Source organism: Epinephelus fuscoguttatus, linkage group LG16 (genome assembly GCF_011397635.1).
Source record: "Epinephelus fuscoguttatus linkage group LG16, E.fuscoguttatus.final_Chr_v1".
NCBI lineage: Eukaryota > Metazoa > Chordata > Actinopteri > Perciformes > Serranidae > Epinephelus > Epinephelus fuscoguttatus.
The window spans coordinates 40747622-40768103 of NC_064767.1; the positions used below are offsets into that span (position 1 = coordinate 40747622).

The 20482-nt window shown below is 41.0% G+C and overlaps 1 protein-coding gene across 1 annotated transcript in view; it reads right to left on the reverse strand.

The window, feature by feature from the left end:
- Nucleotides 1-20482, reverse strand: part of LOC125903982 (inactive pancreatic lipase-related protein 1-like) — a 65684-nt gene that overhangs the window by 294 nt on the left and 44908 nt on the right. The gene's annotated exons all lie outside the window — the stretch shown is intronic.

Consider the following 20482-nt stretch of genomic DNA (forward strand, 5'->3'; position numbering starts at 1 on the left):
GTGTAGGCTGACAAGCCAAAATATATAACACAAATCATTCCAAAAATAATCAATAAATCCGATTTACAGTCGTTTGTATACAGTTTTCATCCAGTTTTGATCCAACATGAGAAAACTATCCCCATCACTATGTTTATATTCCTGTTGACAGGTGCATTGTAATGATATGAAAGTACTATTACTATAGTAATACTATAATGAGAAAACTTCAGACTGTACTCTACTTTATCACATCACCCCAACCCCACCCACCAGCTTCCCCTTAGCTGGGTAGAGGGCAGATCAAGAAGTCTCTTGCTGCCCTCTAGTGGCTAAAGCTGGTCTATAACACATTCAGAGAATTTTTTGTCAACAGATACAAAGCCAAGCGTTCTTCATCAAGGCCCTATCTCAGAAAGCAGGTTTAGTGCAAACTCTGACTTATTTAACCCTGAGAAGAGGGGAAACTCTGCGTTTTCATCTCTAGAAAGAAAGGTAACTCAAACTGACTCTGTGAACTGAACCTGCTCCCCTAACAAACCCTGAGTCCCTCTCTGTCTCCTCTCTTGAACAAAGCCTCATGATTCAGGCCGTATCAAATTAACAGAGGTATACTGTGGGGCAGAATCGTGGATGGATATTAGTTTGTTACTCCAGACTATCTTAAGTCACCACTTTTATGTGCCAACAGTCATTTCTTTGAACAATGGTTTTTGCCCATACATCCAAATATGACTGAGCATCCCCCTCAGCTCAGAAGCTCTGCATGTCCTTCTGTCATCACAACACTGTAGACAGCCATCAGTTCCACTTAAATGTTTCTTGCAAATAATTTGTAAGCTGAGTTTAAATTGTAAAAAAAAAAAATGTATGAAGCTTTAGACAATCAATAAATAATTCTGTCTCTCCATGATGTGATTGGTCCCATTAATGGGACATAATTCCTGTAATATTGGAGATTATATGTTATTATTTCTGAGTAATTGGGGTTGTGGTGCAGCTGCAGACTGTAGTTTGAAAGTGACTTTTTTAAATAGACAGTATATCGTCTGAACATGTTTGATCAGCATTTTGGTGACAATATTTAAATGTACATTTGTTAAAGTAGCTGACATGAAGACATTGGATGCTATTGAGTGGTCCAAACAGACAAACATTTCAAATCTACTGTAACCACAACACCTTTCAAGTGCACATCAACAGCCACAATATTACTGGATCAGACTGTGAGCGTATAGTTATATCTCTTTGCCTATGATCTGTATAGTTTTTCCATCTTCAGTTGCTGACCCCTCTGTTTTTTTTAGATTAGAGCTATATAAATATATTTAAAATGTAATGTAGGCTTGGACTGGGCAATATGGAAAAAATCAAATATTACAATTTTTTGACCAAATACCTTGATATTGATATTGTAGGGCTGTCTACTGGTGCTTTCAAAATATTTACACAGTGAGATTTTTCAAAAATAATCAGTAGTAATGTGGATATAATGACTGAATGGGTAAGGGTATAAAATAAAACAGCTAGAACAGTCTTGATAGTCCAGAAAATGACATCACTTTACTGTAATACATAAAAATAAAACCAGGAAAAGAAAACACTTACAGTATTACAATATCCAAAATTTTAAGACAATATCTTATATAATGTTATTGATATTATATTGATATATTGCCCAACACTTATGTTGGCTATGGTCTTATGATGACATTCACATCTTATAAGTACCTGGGGCTCCAACTGGACAAATTGGACTGGGCTCAGAACAAGAAGGGGCAAGCCAGGCTTTACTTTCTGAGGAGACTGGCATTGTTCAACATCTGCACAAAGCTACTACAGATGTTTTATCAGTCGGTGGTTGCCAGCGTGCTCCTCTATGCTGTGGTCTGCTGGGGGAGCAGTACCAGCAAGAGGAACATCCACCGACTGAATAAGATCATCAAAAAGGCAGGCTCTGCGGTGGGGCTGAAGCCGGACTCTGTGGAGGCAGTGACAGAGCAAAGTACTGCACAGCGCAAAGTGTCTCGTACTCCAGCAGCATTTAGAATCAGACATGGTTGTTGTAGATTATTATTAAAGACTTCAAAGGGCTCTTACTGCACACAATATTTTTTGGGACAATGTTTCAAAAACTTAACAATAATGCTAAATTTTGATTGTTTTCTGAGTGTTTTCCTCTTATTAGACTTGTAGTAAGTGCCTGTTCTTGTGCTGCCATAATTAGTGCTTCTGAGCTGGCACGGCTGGTTAGATGCATTGTGTTGTCCTGCTCTTCCAATTCATCAAATATCATGGAAATAGCCTGACATCTAAGCAGGAGGTTAACTTTTTTGACTTTATATGAACATTAAGTTTGAACTTGCAGGATTATTTTCTGCCATTTTTGAAGTTTTGGGCACTTTGATGCCATGTGCTCGACAACCAGCAATACTGGATTACCTGGAATTTCTGAAGATATTTGTTTTTCTGTTGCACATACAGACACACTTACTACAACTAAAGCAATGGCAACTAAGAAATTGGCAGAAGAAATGGAAGAGGTTAAAAAATCTCTGAACTACATGTTTACAAGAGGAACTGAGCAAGGTGGCTAAACAGATGGGCCTACTGGATTTAATTGATGAAGTGCGACAACTGAAGGCTGTGATAAAAGAAAAAGACAAGAAAATTGAAGAGGACTGGAAGATCTGGAACAGTATACAAGGATGGATGACCTGGTAATATCTGGACTGGAGACGACCCACCACACCTATGCACGGATCACAGCAGGTGACAAGGAGGGTGAGGATGCACCAAGAGGTGAACTGCACTCACTTGAGCAGCAAGTCATTAACTTCTTCAACAATAAAGACATTCTTTTGGATAGTAAAAATATAGCTGCTTGTCACACCATACCCCAGAAACAAAACAATAGGCCAAACATCATCATTCGATTTGTGAGTAGAAAACATAAAATTGAAGTGCTAAAGCTTGCGAAAAACCTGAAGGGCACAGGTGTATATGTTAATGAGAGAGAAATGCTGAAATTGCACGACAAGAAAGAATCCTGAAGAAGAAACAGCAAATTCAGGACACCTGGACAAGGATCTGCAAAGAATTGGTAAGACTGACAGGTACACCAGAACAGGCTAAAGTAATAGCCATCAGAAATATTACAGACCTGGATCAATATTGTAGTTAGACAGAAGGCAGAGCTGTCTCCCTGCAAGACAGAGACTAATTAAAGACAATAGCTATGTTTCCATCCAAAAGTGATTTGAATCACTGGGAAATGCACATTAAAAGAAATACGAATCCCGTGTGTTTCCATTAAATGAACGGACTTTGGTGAAAACTACAAACTCGTGCGAGTTTTCCGCAGAACCGGAAACAAAACAAGTCTCACATTCTACTTCTTCTACATTTTCTGGCGGTCGGCAACCAGCTTGTAAATACATTACCGCCTTCCCGACTCGGAGTGTGGATGTCACCATGGAGATAGGTGTGCTACGTCAGACTTAATTCAAACATAACTGTTTCCATCCCCCAGGGGCGAAAATCCCATTTCATAGTTGGGGGGGGACAATAAACAGTAAAATTTTCGAGAATAATTCCGGGGGGGACAAGGAAAAAAGTTGTAGCCTGTCTTTTATACAGCATCTTTTACCGCAATTTGACGCTTTGATCTTCTATCTCTCCAACAGGCAGAGTGAATGTCTATACTAACTAAACTAAAACTAAAACTAAACATTTCCTGCAATTAAACTGGCAAACTGGTTTATAAACAGTGTGCTGTGAGATCTGCCGCTGCGCACCTCACAACCGTGCGTAATAGTTGCGCGTAATGACCGCTCCTCGTCTGCACGTCTTTCATGTTTGTCTCACTAACAGGAGGAGAGCCTACAGACAGGTACCCATTAGCTACGCTCCATCACAACCGTGCGTAATAGTCGCGCGTAATGACCGCTCCTCATCTGCACGTCTTTCATGTTTGTCTCACTGACAGGTGGAGAGCCTACAGACAGGTACCCATTGCTCCGCCACTGACTGCTCTTGTCCTGTCCTCTCCCTCTTCTTTCTCTCCTGTCCTCTCTATTACTAAACTCTGAGCTTAATCATTAGCTTTTAGCTTAGCAGCACTCGTAATTGAGTAGGCTTTTGAACAATGCAGGAGAAATGTTGCAGACAGTTTATATTATCAGCCTGGACCTGAGGCTTGTTGTAACAGTAAATGGGATGTGTTGTAACATGTGTAGCCTAAGTTAAACTGTGTTTGTGTGAGTGAACATCTTACCCTGCGATGCGCGATGTGGGCAGCGGTTCCAGCCACACGCTGCTACTGCTGCCAAGCAGCCCCGCCCGTTGGAAAGAGTGTGGGATATACCACTACTAGGAATGGGAGGGGAGGACTAAATCTTTTAAGATTTAAATAGCACATTATTGCGCGATTATAATGAGCACCACTTACATTGTGCTTTCAATAAATACTACTGCATTGTTCAAAAATTATTAATTGTGTCTCAAATGATTCTAGGGGGGTACAGCTTTACTGAAGGGGGAGTCATGTCCCCCCGTCCCCCCTGGGATTTCCACCCCTGCATTTTGCGAATCAGTATTTTTTCGAATCAACCAAAACCCAGCTAAAGCGAGCATATTTTAGTTTGTGCAAATCAGGGGAATTTAATTCGAATTTTGGCGTTTCCATCATAATTTTATCATATTTCTAGATGCGCATCTAAACAGGCTGATGGAAACATGGCTTGTGATCGGGCTCTTGGCTGTAACTGTTTTCCTGTTTGGTGGCTGGTACCCCTTTAGGCTGGGGAGGGGCGCTCGCAGCTGGTTCGGGCTGCTGGTGTGAAGAAGGTAAGGTAGGGGAGCCTGTCCTGAGTGAGGAGGAGAGGCTAGTTGCCTCCTTTAGGTAGCCAGGGCCAGGGCATTAGTGGGGTCGCCGGTTGCCACTTTTCACAGCCGTCTGCCCAGTAGCTCTTCACCCTCAGTGCTGCTGTTGTTGGCTCCAGAGCTGATACCTGTTTGGAGTCGGGCAGCACATCAAGCAAAGACCCGGGGGGGGGTCGGGGGTCCTCGCCAACGGGCGAGTTGAGTATGACCTACTCTCTATTTCACGTCTGTCTTATTATTGTAGTTTTGTCTTATGTGTTAGGTTATGTTAGTTTATCTGTGTTATTAATTCATTTCAAATTGTGCAAGGAGCCAGCAGGCTTAGTAGCAGGGAGGGGTGGATAGTAGCCTTGCGGGGGGTCCAGTATGCAGTAGCTCACAGGCTGGGAGTGCAGTGTGGGAAACATAAATTAAAGTTTGCAGTGGTGTGCTGTTTAATCCAAGCATGCAGGAGTGTGCTGTTCAACTAAAGTCTGCAGTGGCATGCTGTGATTTATATAGAGAGCAGTGTGTTTAAGCTAGTCCATTTCCTATCTAGCCCTCTATGGTATTTGATAAGGCTCTGGATGTTTGGTTGGCCTACTCCCCTTTCTGGCCGTTCATCTAACTCTCTGTCTGTGTCCTATAGCTGCTGTGTTCCTGCACCTTAAATTATTGTCCATTTTAAAAGAAATAAATAAAGCATATATTTTTATATCATTGTTGCTTCCTGTTTCCTGTGTGGATTTGTTTGAATCCTCTGACTTACTGGTAAATTCTAGGTGGTGGCAGCATTCATCTGCCCTGTTTACAAGGTTCATTACAATATCTAATGACAAAAACTCTGTCTGTCTGTCTGTGGGTGTGTGGGTGTGACTGTTCCACATTTTTCTACTCACTGATGTGGTCAATCTATGTGAAACTGCACATAGGTATTGAGGTTTGGCATAGGCAGAAGGTGCTTTTTCCAAAAATTACACTATTATTAGTATATTGTTTTACAAAGTCGATGCATACATCCCATGAGTTACTGCGCACACACGTTGATATATGTATCCACCTCAAACGGACATCAGCTGTAGCCGAGCAGCAGAGTTACACTGTGCACGCTAGGGCATTAACGACTTTGATTTTTGTCAGGTCGACTTGTCAATAAAGTCAAAGTCGAGTCGACAAGTCATTTGATGACATAATCACATTGACACGGCGGAGGAAAGTGAAGTATCTCCACACCTGTAATGTGTATCTGTCAAGGCCCGAACATACTCGGGCGGAACGTACGCGCAACAGACTCTGCGGAGGTCCGCGCGAACTCAAAGCGGACGTCTGCAAGCCCTGTGCACGCAAAGCTCAGATTTTACGACCGCGCGGACTCCGCTCCGCGCACCAGTGACTGCTCGGCATGTATTTTTCACATTGCGGGGATTTTTCACAGACATTTTTACAGGAAACTACAACGCGGAAGTGCGCTTGACGATGAAAGCCCGAATGACTGGAGTCTGCTCCGCTTATAGTACGCCCAAGTATGTTCACTTAGTCAAGGATAAAGTATCAAGTAAGCCAATCAGAGGCAGCGATTGCATTCCGTACACAAGCACACACACAGAGAGAGAGGGAAAAAACACACGACTTGTCGACTCCTCCCAGGGGGTGTCGACTTGTGCCACTGACGTCGACACGTCGACAAATCGACTTTTCTGTTAATGCCCTAGTGCACACGCATTAATATATGTATCCACCTCAAACAGACATCATCTCAGCTGTGGCGATAAAGGTAGGCTTATTAATTACTTAATTACATTTACACTGCTAAAATGTGCACACTGATGTCACAATGACAAGCTAACCAATTGCCATGTTGTGTAGGTGTATGCAGGGGCGAAAATCCCATTTCATAGTTGGGCGGGACAATAAACAGTAAAATTTTAGAGAATAATTCCAGGGGGGGAATTTATACAGCATCTTTTACCGCAATTTGATGCTTTAATCTTCTCTCTATCTCTCCAACAGGCAGAGTGAATGTCTATACTCATGAGAAATGACTTAACAACTAAACATTTCCTGCAATTAAACTGGTTTATAAACAGTGTGCTGTGAGATCTGCCGCTGCGCACCTCACAACCGTGCGTAATAGTTGCGCATAATGGCCGCTCCTCGTCGGTTAAACTGCACGTCTTTCATGTTTGTCTCACTGACAGGTGGAGAGCCTACAGACAGGTACCCATTAGCTATGAGCCGCTCCGCCACTGACTGCTCTTGTCCTGTTCTCTCCCTCTTCTTTCTCTCCTGTCCTCTCTGACTATCACTAAACTCTGAGCTTAATCATTAGCTTTTAGCTTAGCAGCATTCGTAAATTGAGTAGGCTTTTGAACAATGCAGGACAAATGTTGCAGACAGTTTATATTATCAGCCAGTTCCTGTTAGGAACCTCTTGTGTTACCTTACTCATCACACCTAACAGATCCCTCCTAACTCCTAATGCTAACTCCATACTGGCAGGAATAAGAGACATGAGACGGCCTTAAAGATGGCGGACATCGAATGACTTCAGGTTCAAGTAAGGAGTTAGGAGTTAGCAGTATAAAATTAAGAGACTTGGGATGTACCCTTGGCGCTTGAAATTGCATAACCCAAGTGGTCTCCACGCATGCGCAGCTCACGCTGCTAATAGTGCTCACAGTATGAATGGGTAGTGGAAACGAGATTATAAAATATAGAAATATAGAAATGTGGGAAAAATGCAAAAACGGCATAGTGGCTGTCTGCACATGACCAAGATGAAAGCGTATGTGCAAGTTCAGAGAAATAGGTCAAAGCAGTGAGGAGGAAAACAGATGATGACAGAAGGAAGGACGGAGGGACAGAGGTTTCTCCATTTAATAGTAGGATAGTAGGATAATGTGTGGGTGTGTCTGTTCCATGTTTTTCTCTTCACTGACTTGGTCAATCCACATGAAATTTGGCACAGTGGTAGAGGGTAATGGGAGAATGCGAATGAAGCAATACTACATCAATTGGCCAAAGGGGGGTGCTATAGCAACCGATGGAAATTGCAAACTTTGAATGGGCATATCTCATGCCCTGTATGTCGTAGAGACATGGCACTTTGCACAGAGATGCCTCTCCTCATGAGGAACAAAATTGCCTCAAGAACCCATAACTTCCGGTTATAAAGATTTTCCGTCATTTTCAATTTTTTGAAAAATACTTAAAATCGATCTCTTCCTAGTGTGGCAGATTGAGCTCCCCGCTCTGCAGTGTCCTCCCCTCCTCTCCGCTCCACTGTTGGAAACCGCCCTCTGCCCGGTGGTATGTATATTTGAGTTCATATTACTATTGATTTCAGCGTAATTTCAAATGAGTAATGTTTGTTTTTTTATGGTATTTACATTGCAGGCCCTTAAAGGCCAGGCTGTGCGCCATGGTGTAGTGCCTCCTGTATTTTTTACAAGCCATCAGCCTCCACCTCCTGGCGCTTGCTGCTATTCTGTCTCCAGTGACTTTTGGATTTCGTTGAGTGCAGAGTGTGTCTATTCCAAGTCATTTATGACTGAATGGTTCTGATTGCACCAGACTTTTCAGAACTTCCCATTTACAATATTACCTGGTGTTGTTTTTTTTTTCTCCTCTCATTGACAAGTGGGCTATATTTGGTAGCCACATTCTAGTGGTTTCATTTATACCCTGTGCGGTTTTGTTTATTTGATTTAATTTACAGTAAGCAGTATTATGTCTTCTTTTGATTCTTTATTCCTTTCTCCCATTTTGTTTTGAGGTTTGTTTGTTTTCTGGGGGGTTGGTCAACTTATAAGCTACTCATATGCATGTCTTCCAACTCTTGGGTAATTTATATTAGACTCTTTGTTTATTGATTCAATTAGACGATTGTTATTAGCCTATTTTCTTTTGTAATTTTGGTTATTATTGTTTAGTTTCTGGGGTATATTGTTTGGGTAAATTGGGGTGTGTGTCTTGTGTGAGCGTGTTTTATGGAGTGTGTGTGAGACTGTTGACTTGAACTAACTGTGTGTTTCTCTGTTGCCAGGAGCAGCGGGGTGCAAGCCGGTGGCAGGCGGACCTCTTGGTGGTGGTGTCCTCCCTCACTCACCCCTTTTTGCCGTGCTTTGGTTTTGTTTGGTTTATTTTGTCTTTACATGTGGTGTGTTGTGTTCCTCTTTTTTTTTTTGGACCCGTCCCCACTCCTTTGTTGGTCCGTCCTCCGCGGTAAGCCCCCAGCCTCGCTCCGTAGGCTCTCCCCCACACACACAGTAAATTTCTGGTCATTGCTCTTTTAGTATTGGGAACTTGTCATTAGTATTGTTAAAAATAAAGTTTTGTACCTTTGTGGATTCTCGTCTCTGCCAGTGTTTAGTTGAACCTGAGTGCCTTATTCTTGTGTCCCTTGGAGGGGTTAAGTTCAGTAATTTCTGGGGGTTGAACCTCCCCCAGGTGGCGTTGTCGACAATCTTCTCTATATTACTTCGCCTAAGTTTCCCCACACTAGGAAGTTTGATCGATCTGCATGAAACTCTGTGAACATAATCTAGGGACCAATATCTAAAGTTCCCTCTTGGCAAAAGTTGGAAAACTTACTAAAACTGAGCTTCTATAAGGCAATGAATATTGCAGAGGGCGTGGCTCATCACATAAAGGTGTATAACATCTCAAGGGTTTCACCGATCACCACACAACTTTGTAGGCATATGACCACACATAATCTGAGGGGACCCCTCCATTATTGACCCGATCAAACAAAACGGGGGCGCTAGAGAGCTAATTTCTTATCTAGGCCTAACCGCCCTATCGATTTTTACTAAACTTGGTAGATATGTAGAACAGGACGCCGCAAGGTGACTGGAGAAATTTAACTCTAACTGGCAACTGGGTGATGCTATAACAACAGAAAAATGCTTAAAAATGGCTAAAATGAGACCAATTGCTGTGGCTCCACCTGTGGCCAAATGTTTTGGGGTTTTTTCTAATTTTTGGTATGACTAAGTCACGGTATGGTATGCTGTACATAAGCATGGAAACTGTCAGAGTGTCATTCTGTCAGTCAGTCAGTCATTCTGTCCCATGTTTTTCTACTCACTGACGTGGTCAATCTATGTTTCCCATGTGAACTACCAGTGCGCCCCACTTTTAAGTCAGTACAACATATAAACACTTTAACTATCTGCCTTTCAACGTGCTACCTCAACTACTAATGTACAGTTTTAGCCCACTAACTATCCCACTATTGGCAATGGTACTACTGCACTGTAAATAAAGCAATCATACTATCAAATTCACAAAAACTCTGTCTGAATACATTGCTCTTCTTAATGGGTTCAATTGACTATTTAATCTGCAATTTCCTATGACCTGTATCCCAAACACACACCTCGTGAAACTGTACGTGGGCAACTGTGCACTCAATGGGTATGGACTAGTAAATAATATTGATGAATATAATGGTAGAGAGATGGAGTGGATTAGTGGGAAAGGGTCATGCTACCTTTTGTTGTGTGTTGTGATATATGAGGTAAAATATTGTTTGTGAGTGATAAATCTGGTATACGAGAATGTATGAATATACTGATTTCAAGCCTTTTAACTTTCAAGATAACAAACATTATAAGTTAGAAAATAACATTGACCTGGAGACCCACCAGAACATTAGCATGACTTGTGAGTATTTTTCTGAAGACAAGTTCAATTCTGAAATCTCTCACCTTTATTTATTCTCGAATGGACATTGAGGTTACCCTCATTTTCAATGCCATCGAGTTTACCAGCACATTAAAACAAAATAACACATACATGTAATACGAAAGAGAACAATGAAGAAAAAGAAGAAAGAATAAAAAATCATCTAAAGCAAATACAATTAGAAAAACAATGTTCAGAAATTAAAGTCTTAAACTCTGCAAGAGTAGGAAGTGTTTCCAACCTCTGAGTGTGTTGGAGGGTGTTCCATGAGCTCGGGACTTAAGAAAAAAAAATCACCATAGGCAATTACGGCTCTGACCGTTGCTACTAGCAGCGGTCATTACACAGTAATATCAGACCGCAGAATGCCGCTACTGACCAATCAGAATACAGCATTTAATAGAGCCATGTAATAAATATGTAATAAATCCTTTCTCACAGGTACTTTTCCTGATAAAATGAAAATTGCCAAAGTGGTTCCAATCTATAAAAATAGTGACAAGCATGTGGTATCAAATTATAGAACGGTGTCACTGCAACCTCAATTTTCTAAAATACTTGAAGAATAATTTGTAAACAGAGTGAACAACTTTGTTGAGAAATATGAGTTACTGAGTGACTATCAGTTTAGGTTTAGGAGTAATCGTTCTACATTTTTAGCAGTGATGGACTTTGTAGAAAATATAGCAACAGTAGTAGAACAGCACACTGTAGGTGTATTTATTGATTTATGTAAAGGGTTTGACACAAATGATCATTCCCTCCTTCTTCAGAAATGTGAACGCTATGGTATAAGAGGTGCTACACATCTTTGGTTAAGTAGTTATTTAAATAACAGGTATCAGTTTGTAAAAATTAATAATACTAAATCACATCTTAGAAGAGTTACCTGTGGTGTTCCACAATGGTTGGTATTGGGACCTAAGTTATTTATACTTATTTAAATGATATTTGTAAGGTATCTAATATGTTGAAATTTTAACATTTGCTGATGATACAAATTTATTTTGTTCAAGAGATGACATGAAAGAGTTATTAAAAACAGTAGAAAGCTGTCAATAAGTTATCACTAAATGAAAATAAAACAAAATGTATGGTGTTCGGTGGCATTAGGGCTAATTGTGAAACAAAACTGAACTTAAATGGTGTTGAAATTTAACTCTATCATGAAATATTTTTTTTGGGAGTGATTGTAGATCATAAACTATGTTGGAAGCCACACAGGACAAGGGAGTTATTAAATAAGAAATGTTTGTATATATATTGTATTGTTCACTTGTAATGCCATACATGTCCTATTGCACTGAAATGTGGGGGAAATGCTTACAAAAAAATGTAGATTCCATAATTAAACTTTAGAAAAGAGCCCTCAGAATAACACATAAAGCTGGTTCAGGAATCAGTTGTTTATCCACCTTATTCACCTGTGGCTCAGAGGTGGAGCGGGTCATTCGCCGATTGGAAGATCAGCGGATCGATCCACTCCTCCAGTCTACATGTCGAAGTATCCTTGAGCAAGATACTGAACCCCAAATTGCTCCCGATGTATGTTAAAAAGCAGGTGGCACCTTGTATGGTAGCCTCGGCCACCAGTGTATGAATGTGTATGTGAATGGGTGAATGTGATTCGTACTGTAAAAAAGTGCTTTGAGTGTTTGGATAACTAGAAAGGTGCTATACAAATGCAAGTCCATTTACCATTATTTATTCCTAGTCCCCAAATTATGTGCCCGACTTACAGTACTCTATTCTTCTTTCCAAGAGCAATTGGGAAATTAAACATGGAACGCATCACCTTTTATAGCTCAAGCGGGATTATGTGATCATACCTCTGCCATCTCTGACAGCCATCTCAAAGCATTGTTTTTTTTTCCTTTTGAACCTAGCACGCTAGCAAATAGCTTGCCTTACTCCATTAAAATACTGTTAATTTTAACATGGCTGGACCTAGCTTAAAGGGATAGTGCACCCAAAAATGAAAATTCAGCCATTATCTACTCACCCTCATGCCGAGAAAGGCTCTGGTGAAGATTTAGAATCCTCACATCGCTTGCGGAGATTGGCAGGGGGGAGTGGCTAGCACACCTAATGGCTGACGGTGCCCCAGACTAATGTCCAAGAACACAAAATTGAAACCACAAAATATCTCCAACATGCTCATCCGTAGTGATCCAAGTGTCCTGAAGCCCCGACATAAAAATTTGTTTTGAAAAACGTCAAATGAACTCTGCTTCTAGCCTCACTGTGGCTACAGCTACAGCTCTGACTGCTTCTCTGTGCTCCGCGCTTAAGTGTGCGCGCTCAGGGTGATCGGTGATGCACGGTCTCTGAAGAGCAGCAGTCTCGTCAGTTCAGATTCTCAAGTGCAGGCATCGCCATTTTCCAGACTGAGCAGCAAAGACTTTCCTCATCCGTTGGCATTGCTTTGCATTTGTAACAACTACACCGCCAGGTGTCCAGTGCTCGACTCCGGTATTCTGCGGCTGGCTGAGGGTTTGGCTCATGAGCTGCGGCGGCTGCTTCATCCAGTAGCCTGAGTTCAACTTTTTATGTCGGGGCTTCAGGACACTTGGATCACTACGGATGAGCATGTTGGAGATATTTTGTGGTTTCAATTTTGTGTTCTTGGATGTTAGTCTGGGGTGCTGTCAGCCATTAGGTACCAGAGCTCTGCAAAGACACCACAACACCACAGACAGTCTATGGGGCTAACTAACTTACTGCTACTTTGGCTATCTCACAGGAAGTTGCGCACATAATCATTTCTACAGTAGTGCCCTCAGACATTGTGTATTTAAAACATTGGACATACTTTTTTGAGTTGTAAATAGAATCCTTCCTGACTGTATTCAAAATTTCTTTAGATTTTTTTTTTGTGATCAACTTTTTATTTTGTTTTTCTTTTTTAACAATATACCAACACTAAATCATATACACAGCCACATATCTCACATTCATATGCAACCATACATCTCATTAACATTGTTGCTGGCAGTGTAAGAAAAAGAAAAAATAAAGTCCTGGACTATTATCCCCTTCCCCTCTGGCTTACTCCCTTCCCCTACCCTTGCTGGTTTCAGAAGACCTGCCATATCTGGGCTTAAAGGAGAAAATAAATAAGTAAATAATTTAGTTAATTTAATTAATTAGTACAAGTAAATTGTATCCCCCCTCTCCTTTTAACGTAACAATGAAATATTACTGGCATTTGATGACTAACAGTAAAAAAGGAAATAAATAAATAAATAAAATAGTGATCATGATAATGAGTAAAAAGATGATCCAATCAGTTCATACTGCTTGTAGTATTCTTCCAAATAAGTGTATACCACACAAACCTGCATACTGAATATATATAAACACATCTGTTTGCATGAACCCGTCTACAACGAATTACATAAACATTTATATCTACATACACATATAGGGAACTAAACCTTATTGGCCAACCAATTGCACCTATTTAACTTACGTTTAACCTTCTCCATTGCCCTAGACAGGACCTCAATATTATCTGCTATATCCCAATTTGATCGAGCAATAGAGAGTTCTAAAGTAAGAATATCATGCAATAGGGCAGTCCACTGGGAGATATTGAGTGCATGTGGGGGTTTCCACCTCTGTATTAGCATTTTCTTTGCTGCTGTCAAACCTAAAAACAACAGCCTTCCCTGAGAAAACTCAAGTTGCTCCCACTCCTTCAAGTCAACATTCCATACTTTTGTCTCCCCCAGTGTATAACTTGTAGCTTCTTGCAGCTTTTGATATAGAGTGGATACCAAACCTGATTTAAATTTAATACATAGAAGCTTAAGAAGCGGATGTTCAGGAAGAGAAGTATTACATGGAACTCCATAAGCTATAATAGCATTTCTCAGTTGTAAGTAAAAATAAAAAGAGGTTCTTGGTAAATTATATGTGCTCTTAAGATCCTCATATGATCTTAGGCCTTTACCATCTATAACATGAGAGAAAGTGAAGATACCAGAATTAGACCATGGAGGGTAAATAATCGGTTTCCTCTCCAAGCAGAATAAATTATTTCGAAATATTGGTGTCTGAGTGTGTCACTGCATCTCCTATTTGCCTAGCTGCTCCACTTGTTGCCAAATCTGTATGGACTGAGCAATTATAGGGCCAAATTTTGATTGGCAATATCTGGGAGGTAAACCACAAAAAATTAATTCATCCAATTTGTAAGGGAAAACAATACTACATTCAGTCTGGAGACAAGAAGTGTTCAAATCTTGAGGAAACCAATTTCTAAGCGGACTGAGCATAAATAACAAATAATATAAATTAAAATTGGGCAATCCAAATTCCCCTAAATGTTTGCCCTGTTGAAGTATGTTTTTAAGTCTTGGTCATTCTCCTGTCCAGAGAAATTTTCATACAAGGCTCTGAATCTTGTCCCAATAGCAAGCAGGTGAAGGTAAAGGCAACATACTAGATCAAAAGTTGATCTTAGGTAAGACCATCATTTTAACAACCGATATTCGACTACATAATGACAATAATTTATGATTGAACCATCTCTCCAGATCCTTTGACAAAGTCAGTTAATCATTTGTAATTCTTATTAACAATTTTATCAAGAGTAGAGAAAATATCAATACCAAGGTACTTAAATTGAGAAACTATTGGAACTTCTGTGCGCAAATCTGAATAGTCTGAAACATTCTTTAAAAATAAAAGTGCGGGGGCGTCAGTGGCTTAGTGGTAGAGCAGGCGCCCCATGTACAAGGCTGTTGCTGCAGCGGCCCGGGTTCGAGTTCAGCCTATGGCCCTTTGCTGCATGTCTCTCCCTCTCTCTCTCCCCCCTTCACGCTTAACTGTCCTGTCGATTAAAGGCAAAAAATGCCCTAAAATATCTTTAAAAAGAAAATAAATAGAAGTCGGATTTATTCAGATTTACTTTATAACCTGAAAAATGACTAAATGATGATTTTTATTTTTTTTTACTATAGATTAAGAGAAGGAAATTATAATTTAAGAGGGTTATTTATTTATGAAACATGTAAAGTGAGAACTAATGTAAAATACAGACTTGTTTCAGTTTTGGGAGTCAAGTTATGGAATGAACTCAGTGCTGATTTGAAACTGTGTAGCTCTCTGTTGCTTTAAAAAAAAAAAGCCTTAAAATGTAAAATGATTATGGATTATAATGTAAAATGATCGAGATGTAAACAAGTTGAGGATTATAATTTAGAGGATAATGTATTGAATTATTAATTTATGTATTTTCTTTCTTTGGTATTGTTGATATCCTGGGTTTTCCTTTGGTTTATATAGGATAAGCAAAAATAAGTCTGGGGCTTCAGATTATTCCTCTTTCGGTTACAGACTGTGAGAAAATTTGTGTGAAATAATTTTTGTTTTTCCAGATGTATCTAACCAAAATAAAGATTATTCATTTATTCATTCTTTCAGTCCAGCCTTTTCCAGCCACTGGTAGGATTTGTTGATGTCGGCCACTTCTTCAATCTGTTGGTGGTACATCGCATGCAGGGGCTTGTCCTCCCATGATGGTTTATCCTCCTCTTCTGCATTCTTGGTTTTCTGCTGCCTGAGGTATTCACTTAGCAGCTCATCTTTGGGGGCACTCTTCGTTGTGTATTCCTGGATTATGGTTGTTTAATCCTGGACAGTGGCTCTGATGCTCACCAGTCCTCGGCCCCCCTCACAACGCTTTGTGTACAGTCTCGGGGTGCTGGACTTAGGATGAAACCCTCCATGCACTGTGAAATTTTCCTTGTCTTAGTATCAGTGGCCTCTATCTCTCCTTTTGGCCAGCTTATTATACCAGCTGGGTATCTGATGACTGTCAGGGTGTACTTGTTGATGGCTAGGACCTTGTTCTTTCCTTACTCTGTGTAGGTATTTGGCTGCGGCTGACTTCCTTGCAGCCTCCTCATGGTTCCCATTCTCCTGCGGGACCCCAAAGTATTTGTGTATGTATGTATAATTGTATGTATATATATATATATATACATATAAAAGCCCTCCCTGGATCCAGAGGTGTTAGCCAACTATAGACCAATATCTAATCTTCCCTTTATGTCAAAGATCCTTGAGAAAGTAGTCGCAGACCAGCTGTGTGATTTTCTCCAGGATAATAATTTATTTGAGGAATTTCAGTCAGGATTTACAGTGCATCATAGCACTGAGACAGCTCTAGTTAAAATTACAAATGACCTTCTGATTGCTTCAGACAAAGGACTCGTCTCTGTACTTGTTTTATTAGATCTTAGTGCGGCGTTTGACACAATTGACCATCAAATTCTGCTGCAGAGACTGGATCACTTAATTGGCTTAAAAGGTTCAGCACTAAGCTGGTTTAAATCTTATTTATCTGATCGTTTTCAATTTGTTGACGTTCGCAATGAACCATCCTTACGTACTAAAGTTTGTTTTGGAGTTCCGCAAGGTTCTGTGCTCGGACCAATCCTGTTTACTCTGTATATGCTTCCTTTAGGTAACATCATTAGAAATCACTCTATAAATTTCCATTGTTATGCGGATGATACACAGTTGTATTTATCGATGAAGCCAGAAGAAAGCAATCAATTAACTAAACTCCATAATTGCCTTAAAGACATAAAAACTTGGATGAGCACCAATTTCCTGATGTTAAATTCAGACAAAACTGAAGTTATTGTTCTTGGCCCCAAACAACTCAGAGACTCTGGCCCCTGCCACTACCGTAAGAAACCTCAGAGTAACATTTGATCAAGATTTGTCTTTTAATTCTTATTTAAAGCAAACCTCACGGACTGCATTTTTTCATCTGCGTAATATTGCGAAAATTAGGCCTATCCTGACCCGAAAAGATGCAGAAAAATTGGTCCACGCTTTTGTTACCTCAAGGCTGGATTACTGTAACTCTCTGTTATCAGGTAGCTCTAGTAAGTCCTTAAAAACTCTCCAGCTAATTCAGAATGCAGCAGCACGTGTACTAACAGGAACTAAGCGCAATCATATCTCTCCTGTTTTAGCTTCTCTGCACTGGCTCCCTGTAAAATCCAGAATTGAATTTAAAATCCTACTGTTAACTTATAAAGCTCTAAATGGTCAAGCTCCATCATATCTTAGAGAGCTCATAGTGCCATATTATCCCACCAGAACACTGCGCTCTGAGAACGCAGGGTTACTCGTGGTCCCTAAAGTCTCCAAAAGTAGATCAGGAGCCAGAGCCTTTAGCTATCAGGCTCCTCTCCTGTGGAATCATCTTCCTGTTACGGTCCGGGAGGCAGACACCGTCTCCACATTTAAGACTAGACTTAAGACTTTCCTCTTTGATAAAGCTTATAGTTAGGGCTGGCTCAGGCTTGTCCTGTACCAGCCCTTAGTTAGGCTGACTTAGGCCTAGTCTGCCGGAGGACCCCTCTATAATACACCGGGCCCCTTCTCTCCTTCTCTCTCTCTCTCTCTCTCTCTCTCGTATCCTATTACTGCATCTAGCTAACCCGGCCATTCTGGATGTCACTAACTCGGCTTCTTCTCCGGAGCCTTTGTGCTCCACTGTCTCTCAGATTAACTCATATCACAGCGGTGCCTGGACAGCGTGACGTGTGTGGTGCTGCTGCCGTGGTCCCGCCAGATGCCTCCTGCTGCTGCTGCCATCATTAGTCATTAGTCATACTTCTTCTGTTATTATACACATATGATTATTGTCACACATGTATACTGCCAGGTATTAATACATACTTTCAACATATTGTACCGCAGTAACCAGAACTATAACTATAATATTATTACTTCCATTAATGTTGTTGTAAGATACTGTCATTACCTGCATATCTCTCTCTCGCTCTCTCTCTCTCTCTCTCTCTCTCTCTCTCTCTCCCTGTGTCATATGGATTACTGTTAATTTATCATGTTGATCTGTTCTGTACGACATCTATTGCACGTCTGTCCGTCCTGGAAGAGGGATCCCTCCTCAGTTGCTCTTCCTGAGGTTTCTACCGTTTTTTTTCCCCCGTTAAAGGGGTTTTTTTGGGGAGTTTTTCCTTATCCGCTGTGAGGGTCTTAAGGACAGAGGGATGTCGTATGCTGTAAAGCCCTGTGAGGCAAATTGTGATTTGTGATATTGGGCTTTATAAATAAAATTGATTGATTGATTGATTGATTGATTGATATATATATGTGTGTGTGTGTGTGTGTGTGTGTGTATATGTATGGTATGTATGTATAGGAACATCTGTACCCAGTATGGACTCGAAGTACCCAAATCCCGATGGGACACACCACCAAAGGTGGTTGAGAACAACAGGGCTAAACAGCTGCTGGTTAACCAGTCGGACATAGTGGTGGTTAACCAGTGGTGTAGTGGAGGGTATACTCAGGTATACAGGGTATACTTCTTTTTCTATCCAGTTACAGTATACCCACCTATCAGCTAAAAAGCCATTTTAATATATAGGAGAGTATGCCCACTTCCTCATCAGTAACCTACCTATCTACCTAGTAGTACACCCACCTCATCAATTACCACTACACCACTGTGGTTGACAAAAACCAGAAGAGAGTCAGAATCAGAATCTTTATTGTCATTGTGCAAGTACAACAAAATCTTATGTACAAGGTTAAAAGAGAAATACTCGTAGAACAGTGAACAGACCGATGATGAATGAATATATACAAATGTATGTGCAGAAACAAGAGTGCTGTATAATTATAAAAAAATAGAGAAAATATGTTATCGATTATCAATTATTGTTACATGTTAAATATTGCACAGTTTAACATTATTGCACCAAGTTGTATGCAATCTCATCTCCCCCTGTGATGAGCCCGACCACTGTCGTGTCATCCGCGAACTTCACGATGGAGCTACTTGGGTGCACGGGGGTGCAGTTATATGTGCAGAGAGTGTACTGTAGGGGGCTCAGCAAACATCCCTATGGGGAGCCGGTGTTGAGGCTGAGTGCTGGGGAAAGGTGGGGCCCTACTTTGACACTTTGTGGGCAGTCATTGAGGAAGTCCTTGATCCAGAGGCAGATGGAGTGTGGGAGGCCAAGGTTGTTTCGTTTTGTTACTAGTCTGTTAGGGATGATTGTGTTAAATGCCGAGCTAAAGTCGATGAAAAGAAGCCTGGCATAACTGTCCTTCTATTCCAGGTGGGTCAGTGTTGTGTGGAGGGCTGTGGCTATGACATCGTCTGTCAATCTGTTATTCCTGTATGCAAACTGGTGGGGGTCAAATGTGGGTTGAAGTCCTTGAGTGATGTGATTTCTGACTAGTTTCTCGAAAACACTTCATAATGACTGGAGTGAGAGCCACCGGCCGGAAGTCATTTAGACTGCTTTTTTGGGACAGGGATGATGGTTGAGGACTTCAGGCAGGGTGGAACAGTGGCCTGTGCTAAGGAAAGGTTGAATATTTTAGTAAAGACCCCTGTGAGCTGATCTGTACAGTCCTTCACCAGTGACGCTGTCAGGTCCTCCTGCTTTTCTGGAGTTTACTGTCCTCAGCATATGACTCACGTCATGCTCCCCCACAGTGACGATAGGTAGTAGTGGTAGATGTGGCCATACCAGCTGACAGCAACATCCGAAAGAAGGAACAAGAAAAAGTGGATAAGTATCAAGAGTTGAAAGAACAGCTGGAAAAGATGTGGAAGGTCAAAGTTGACATGGTCCCTGTGGTAGTAGGGGCACTTGGGGCAGTGACCCCCAGACTGGGAGAGTGGATCCGGCAGATTCCAGGAACAACATCTGAAGCCTCAGTCCATAAGTGTGCAGTCCTAGAAACAGCTAAGATACTGCGAAGAACCCTCAAACTCAGGCCAGGCGTCTGGTAGAGGACCCGAGCTTGAGGATGATACAGATACCACCCTAAGACGGTGAGAGGGTGAGTTTTATACATATATATAAGTATATATGCAATGCTTCCTTATGGTAATTCAGCCCCCTCGGTTCTGATCATCGTCCCTCTCTATGACACCATC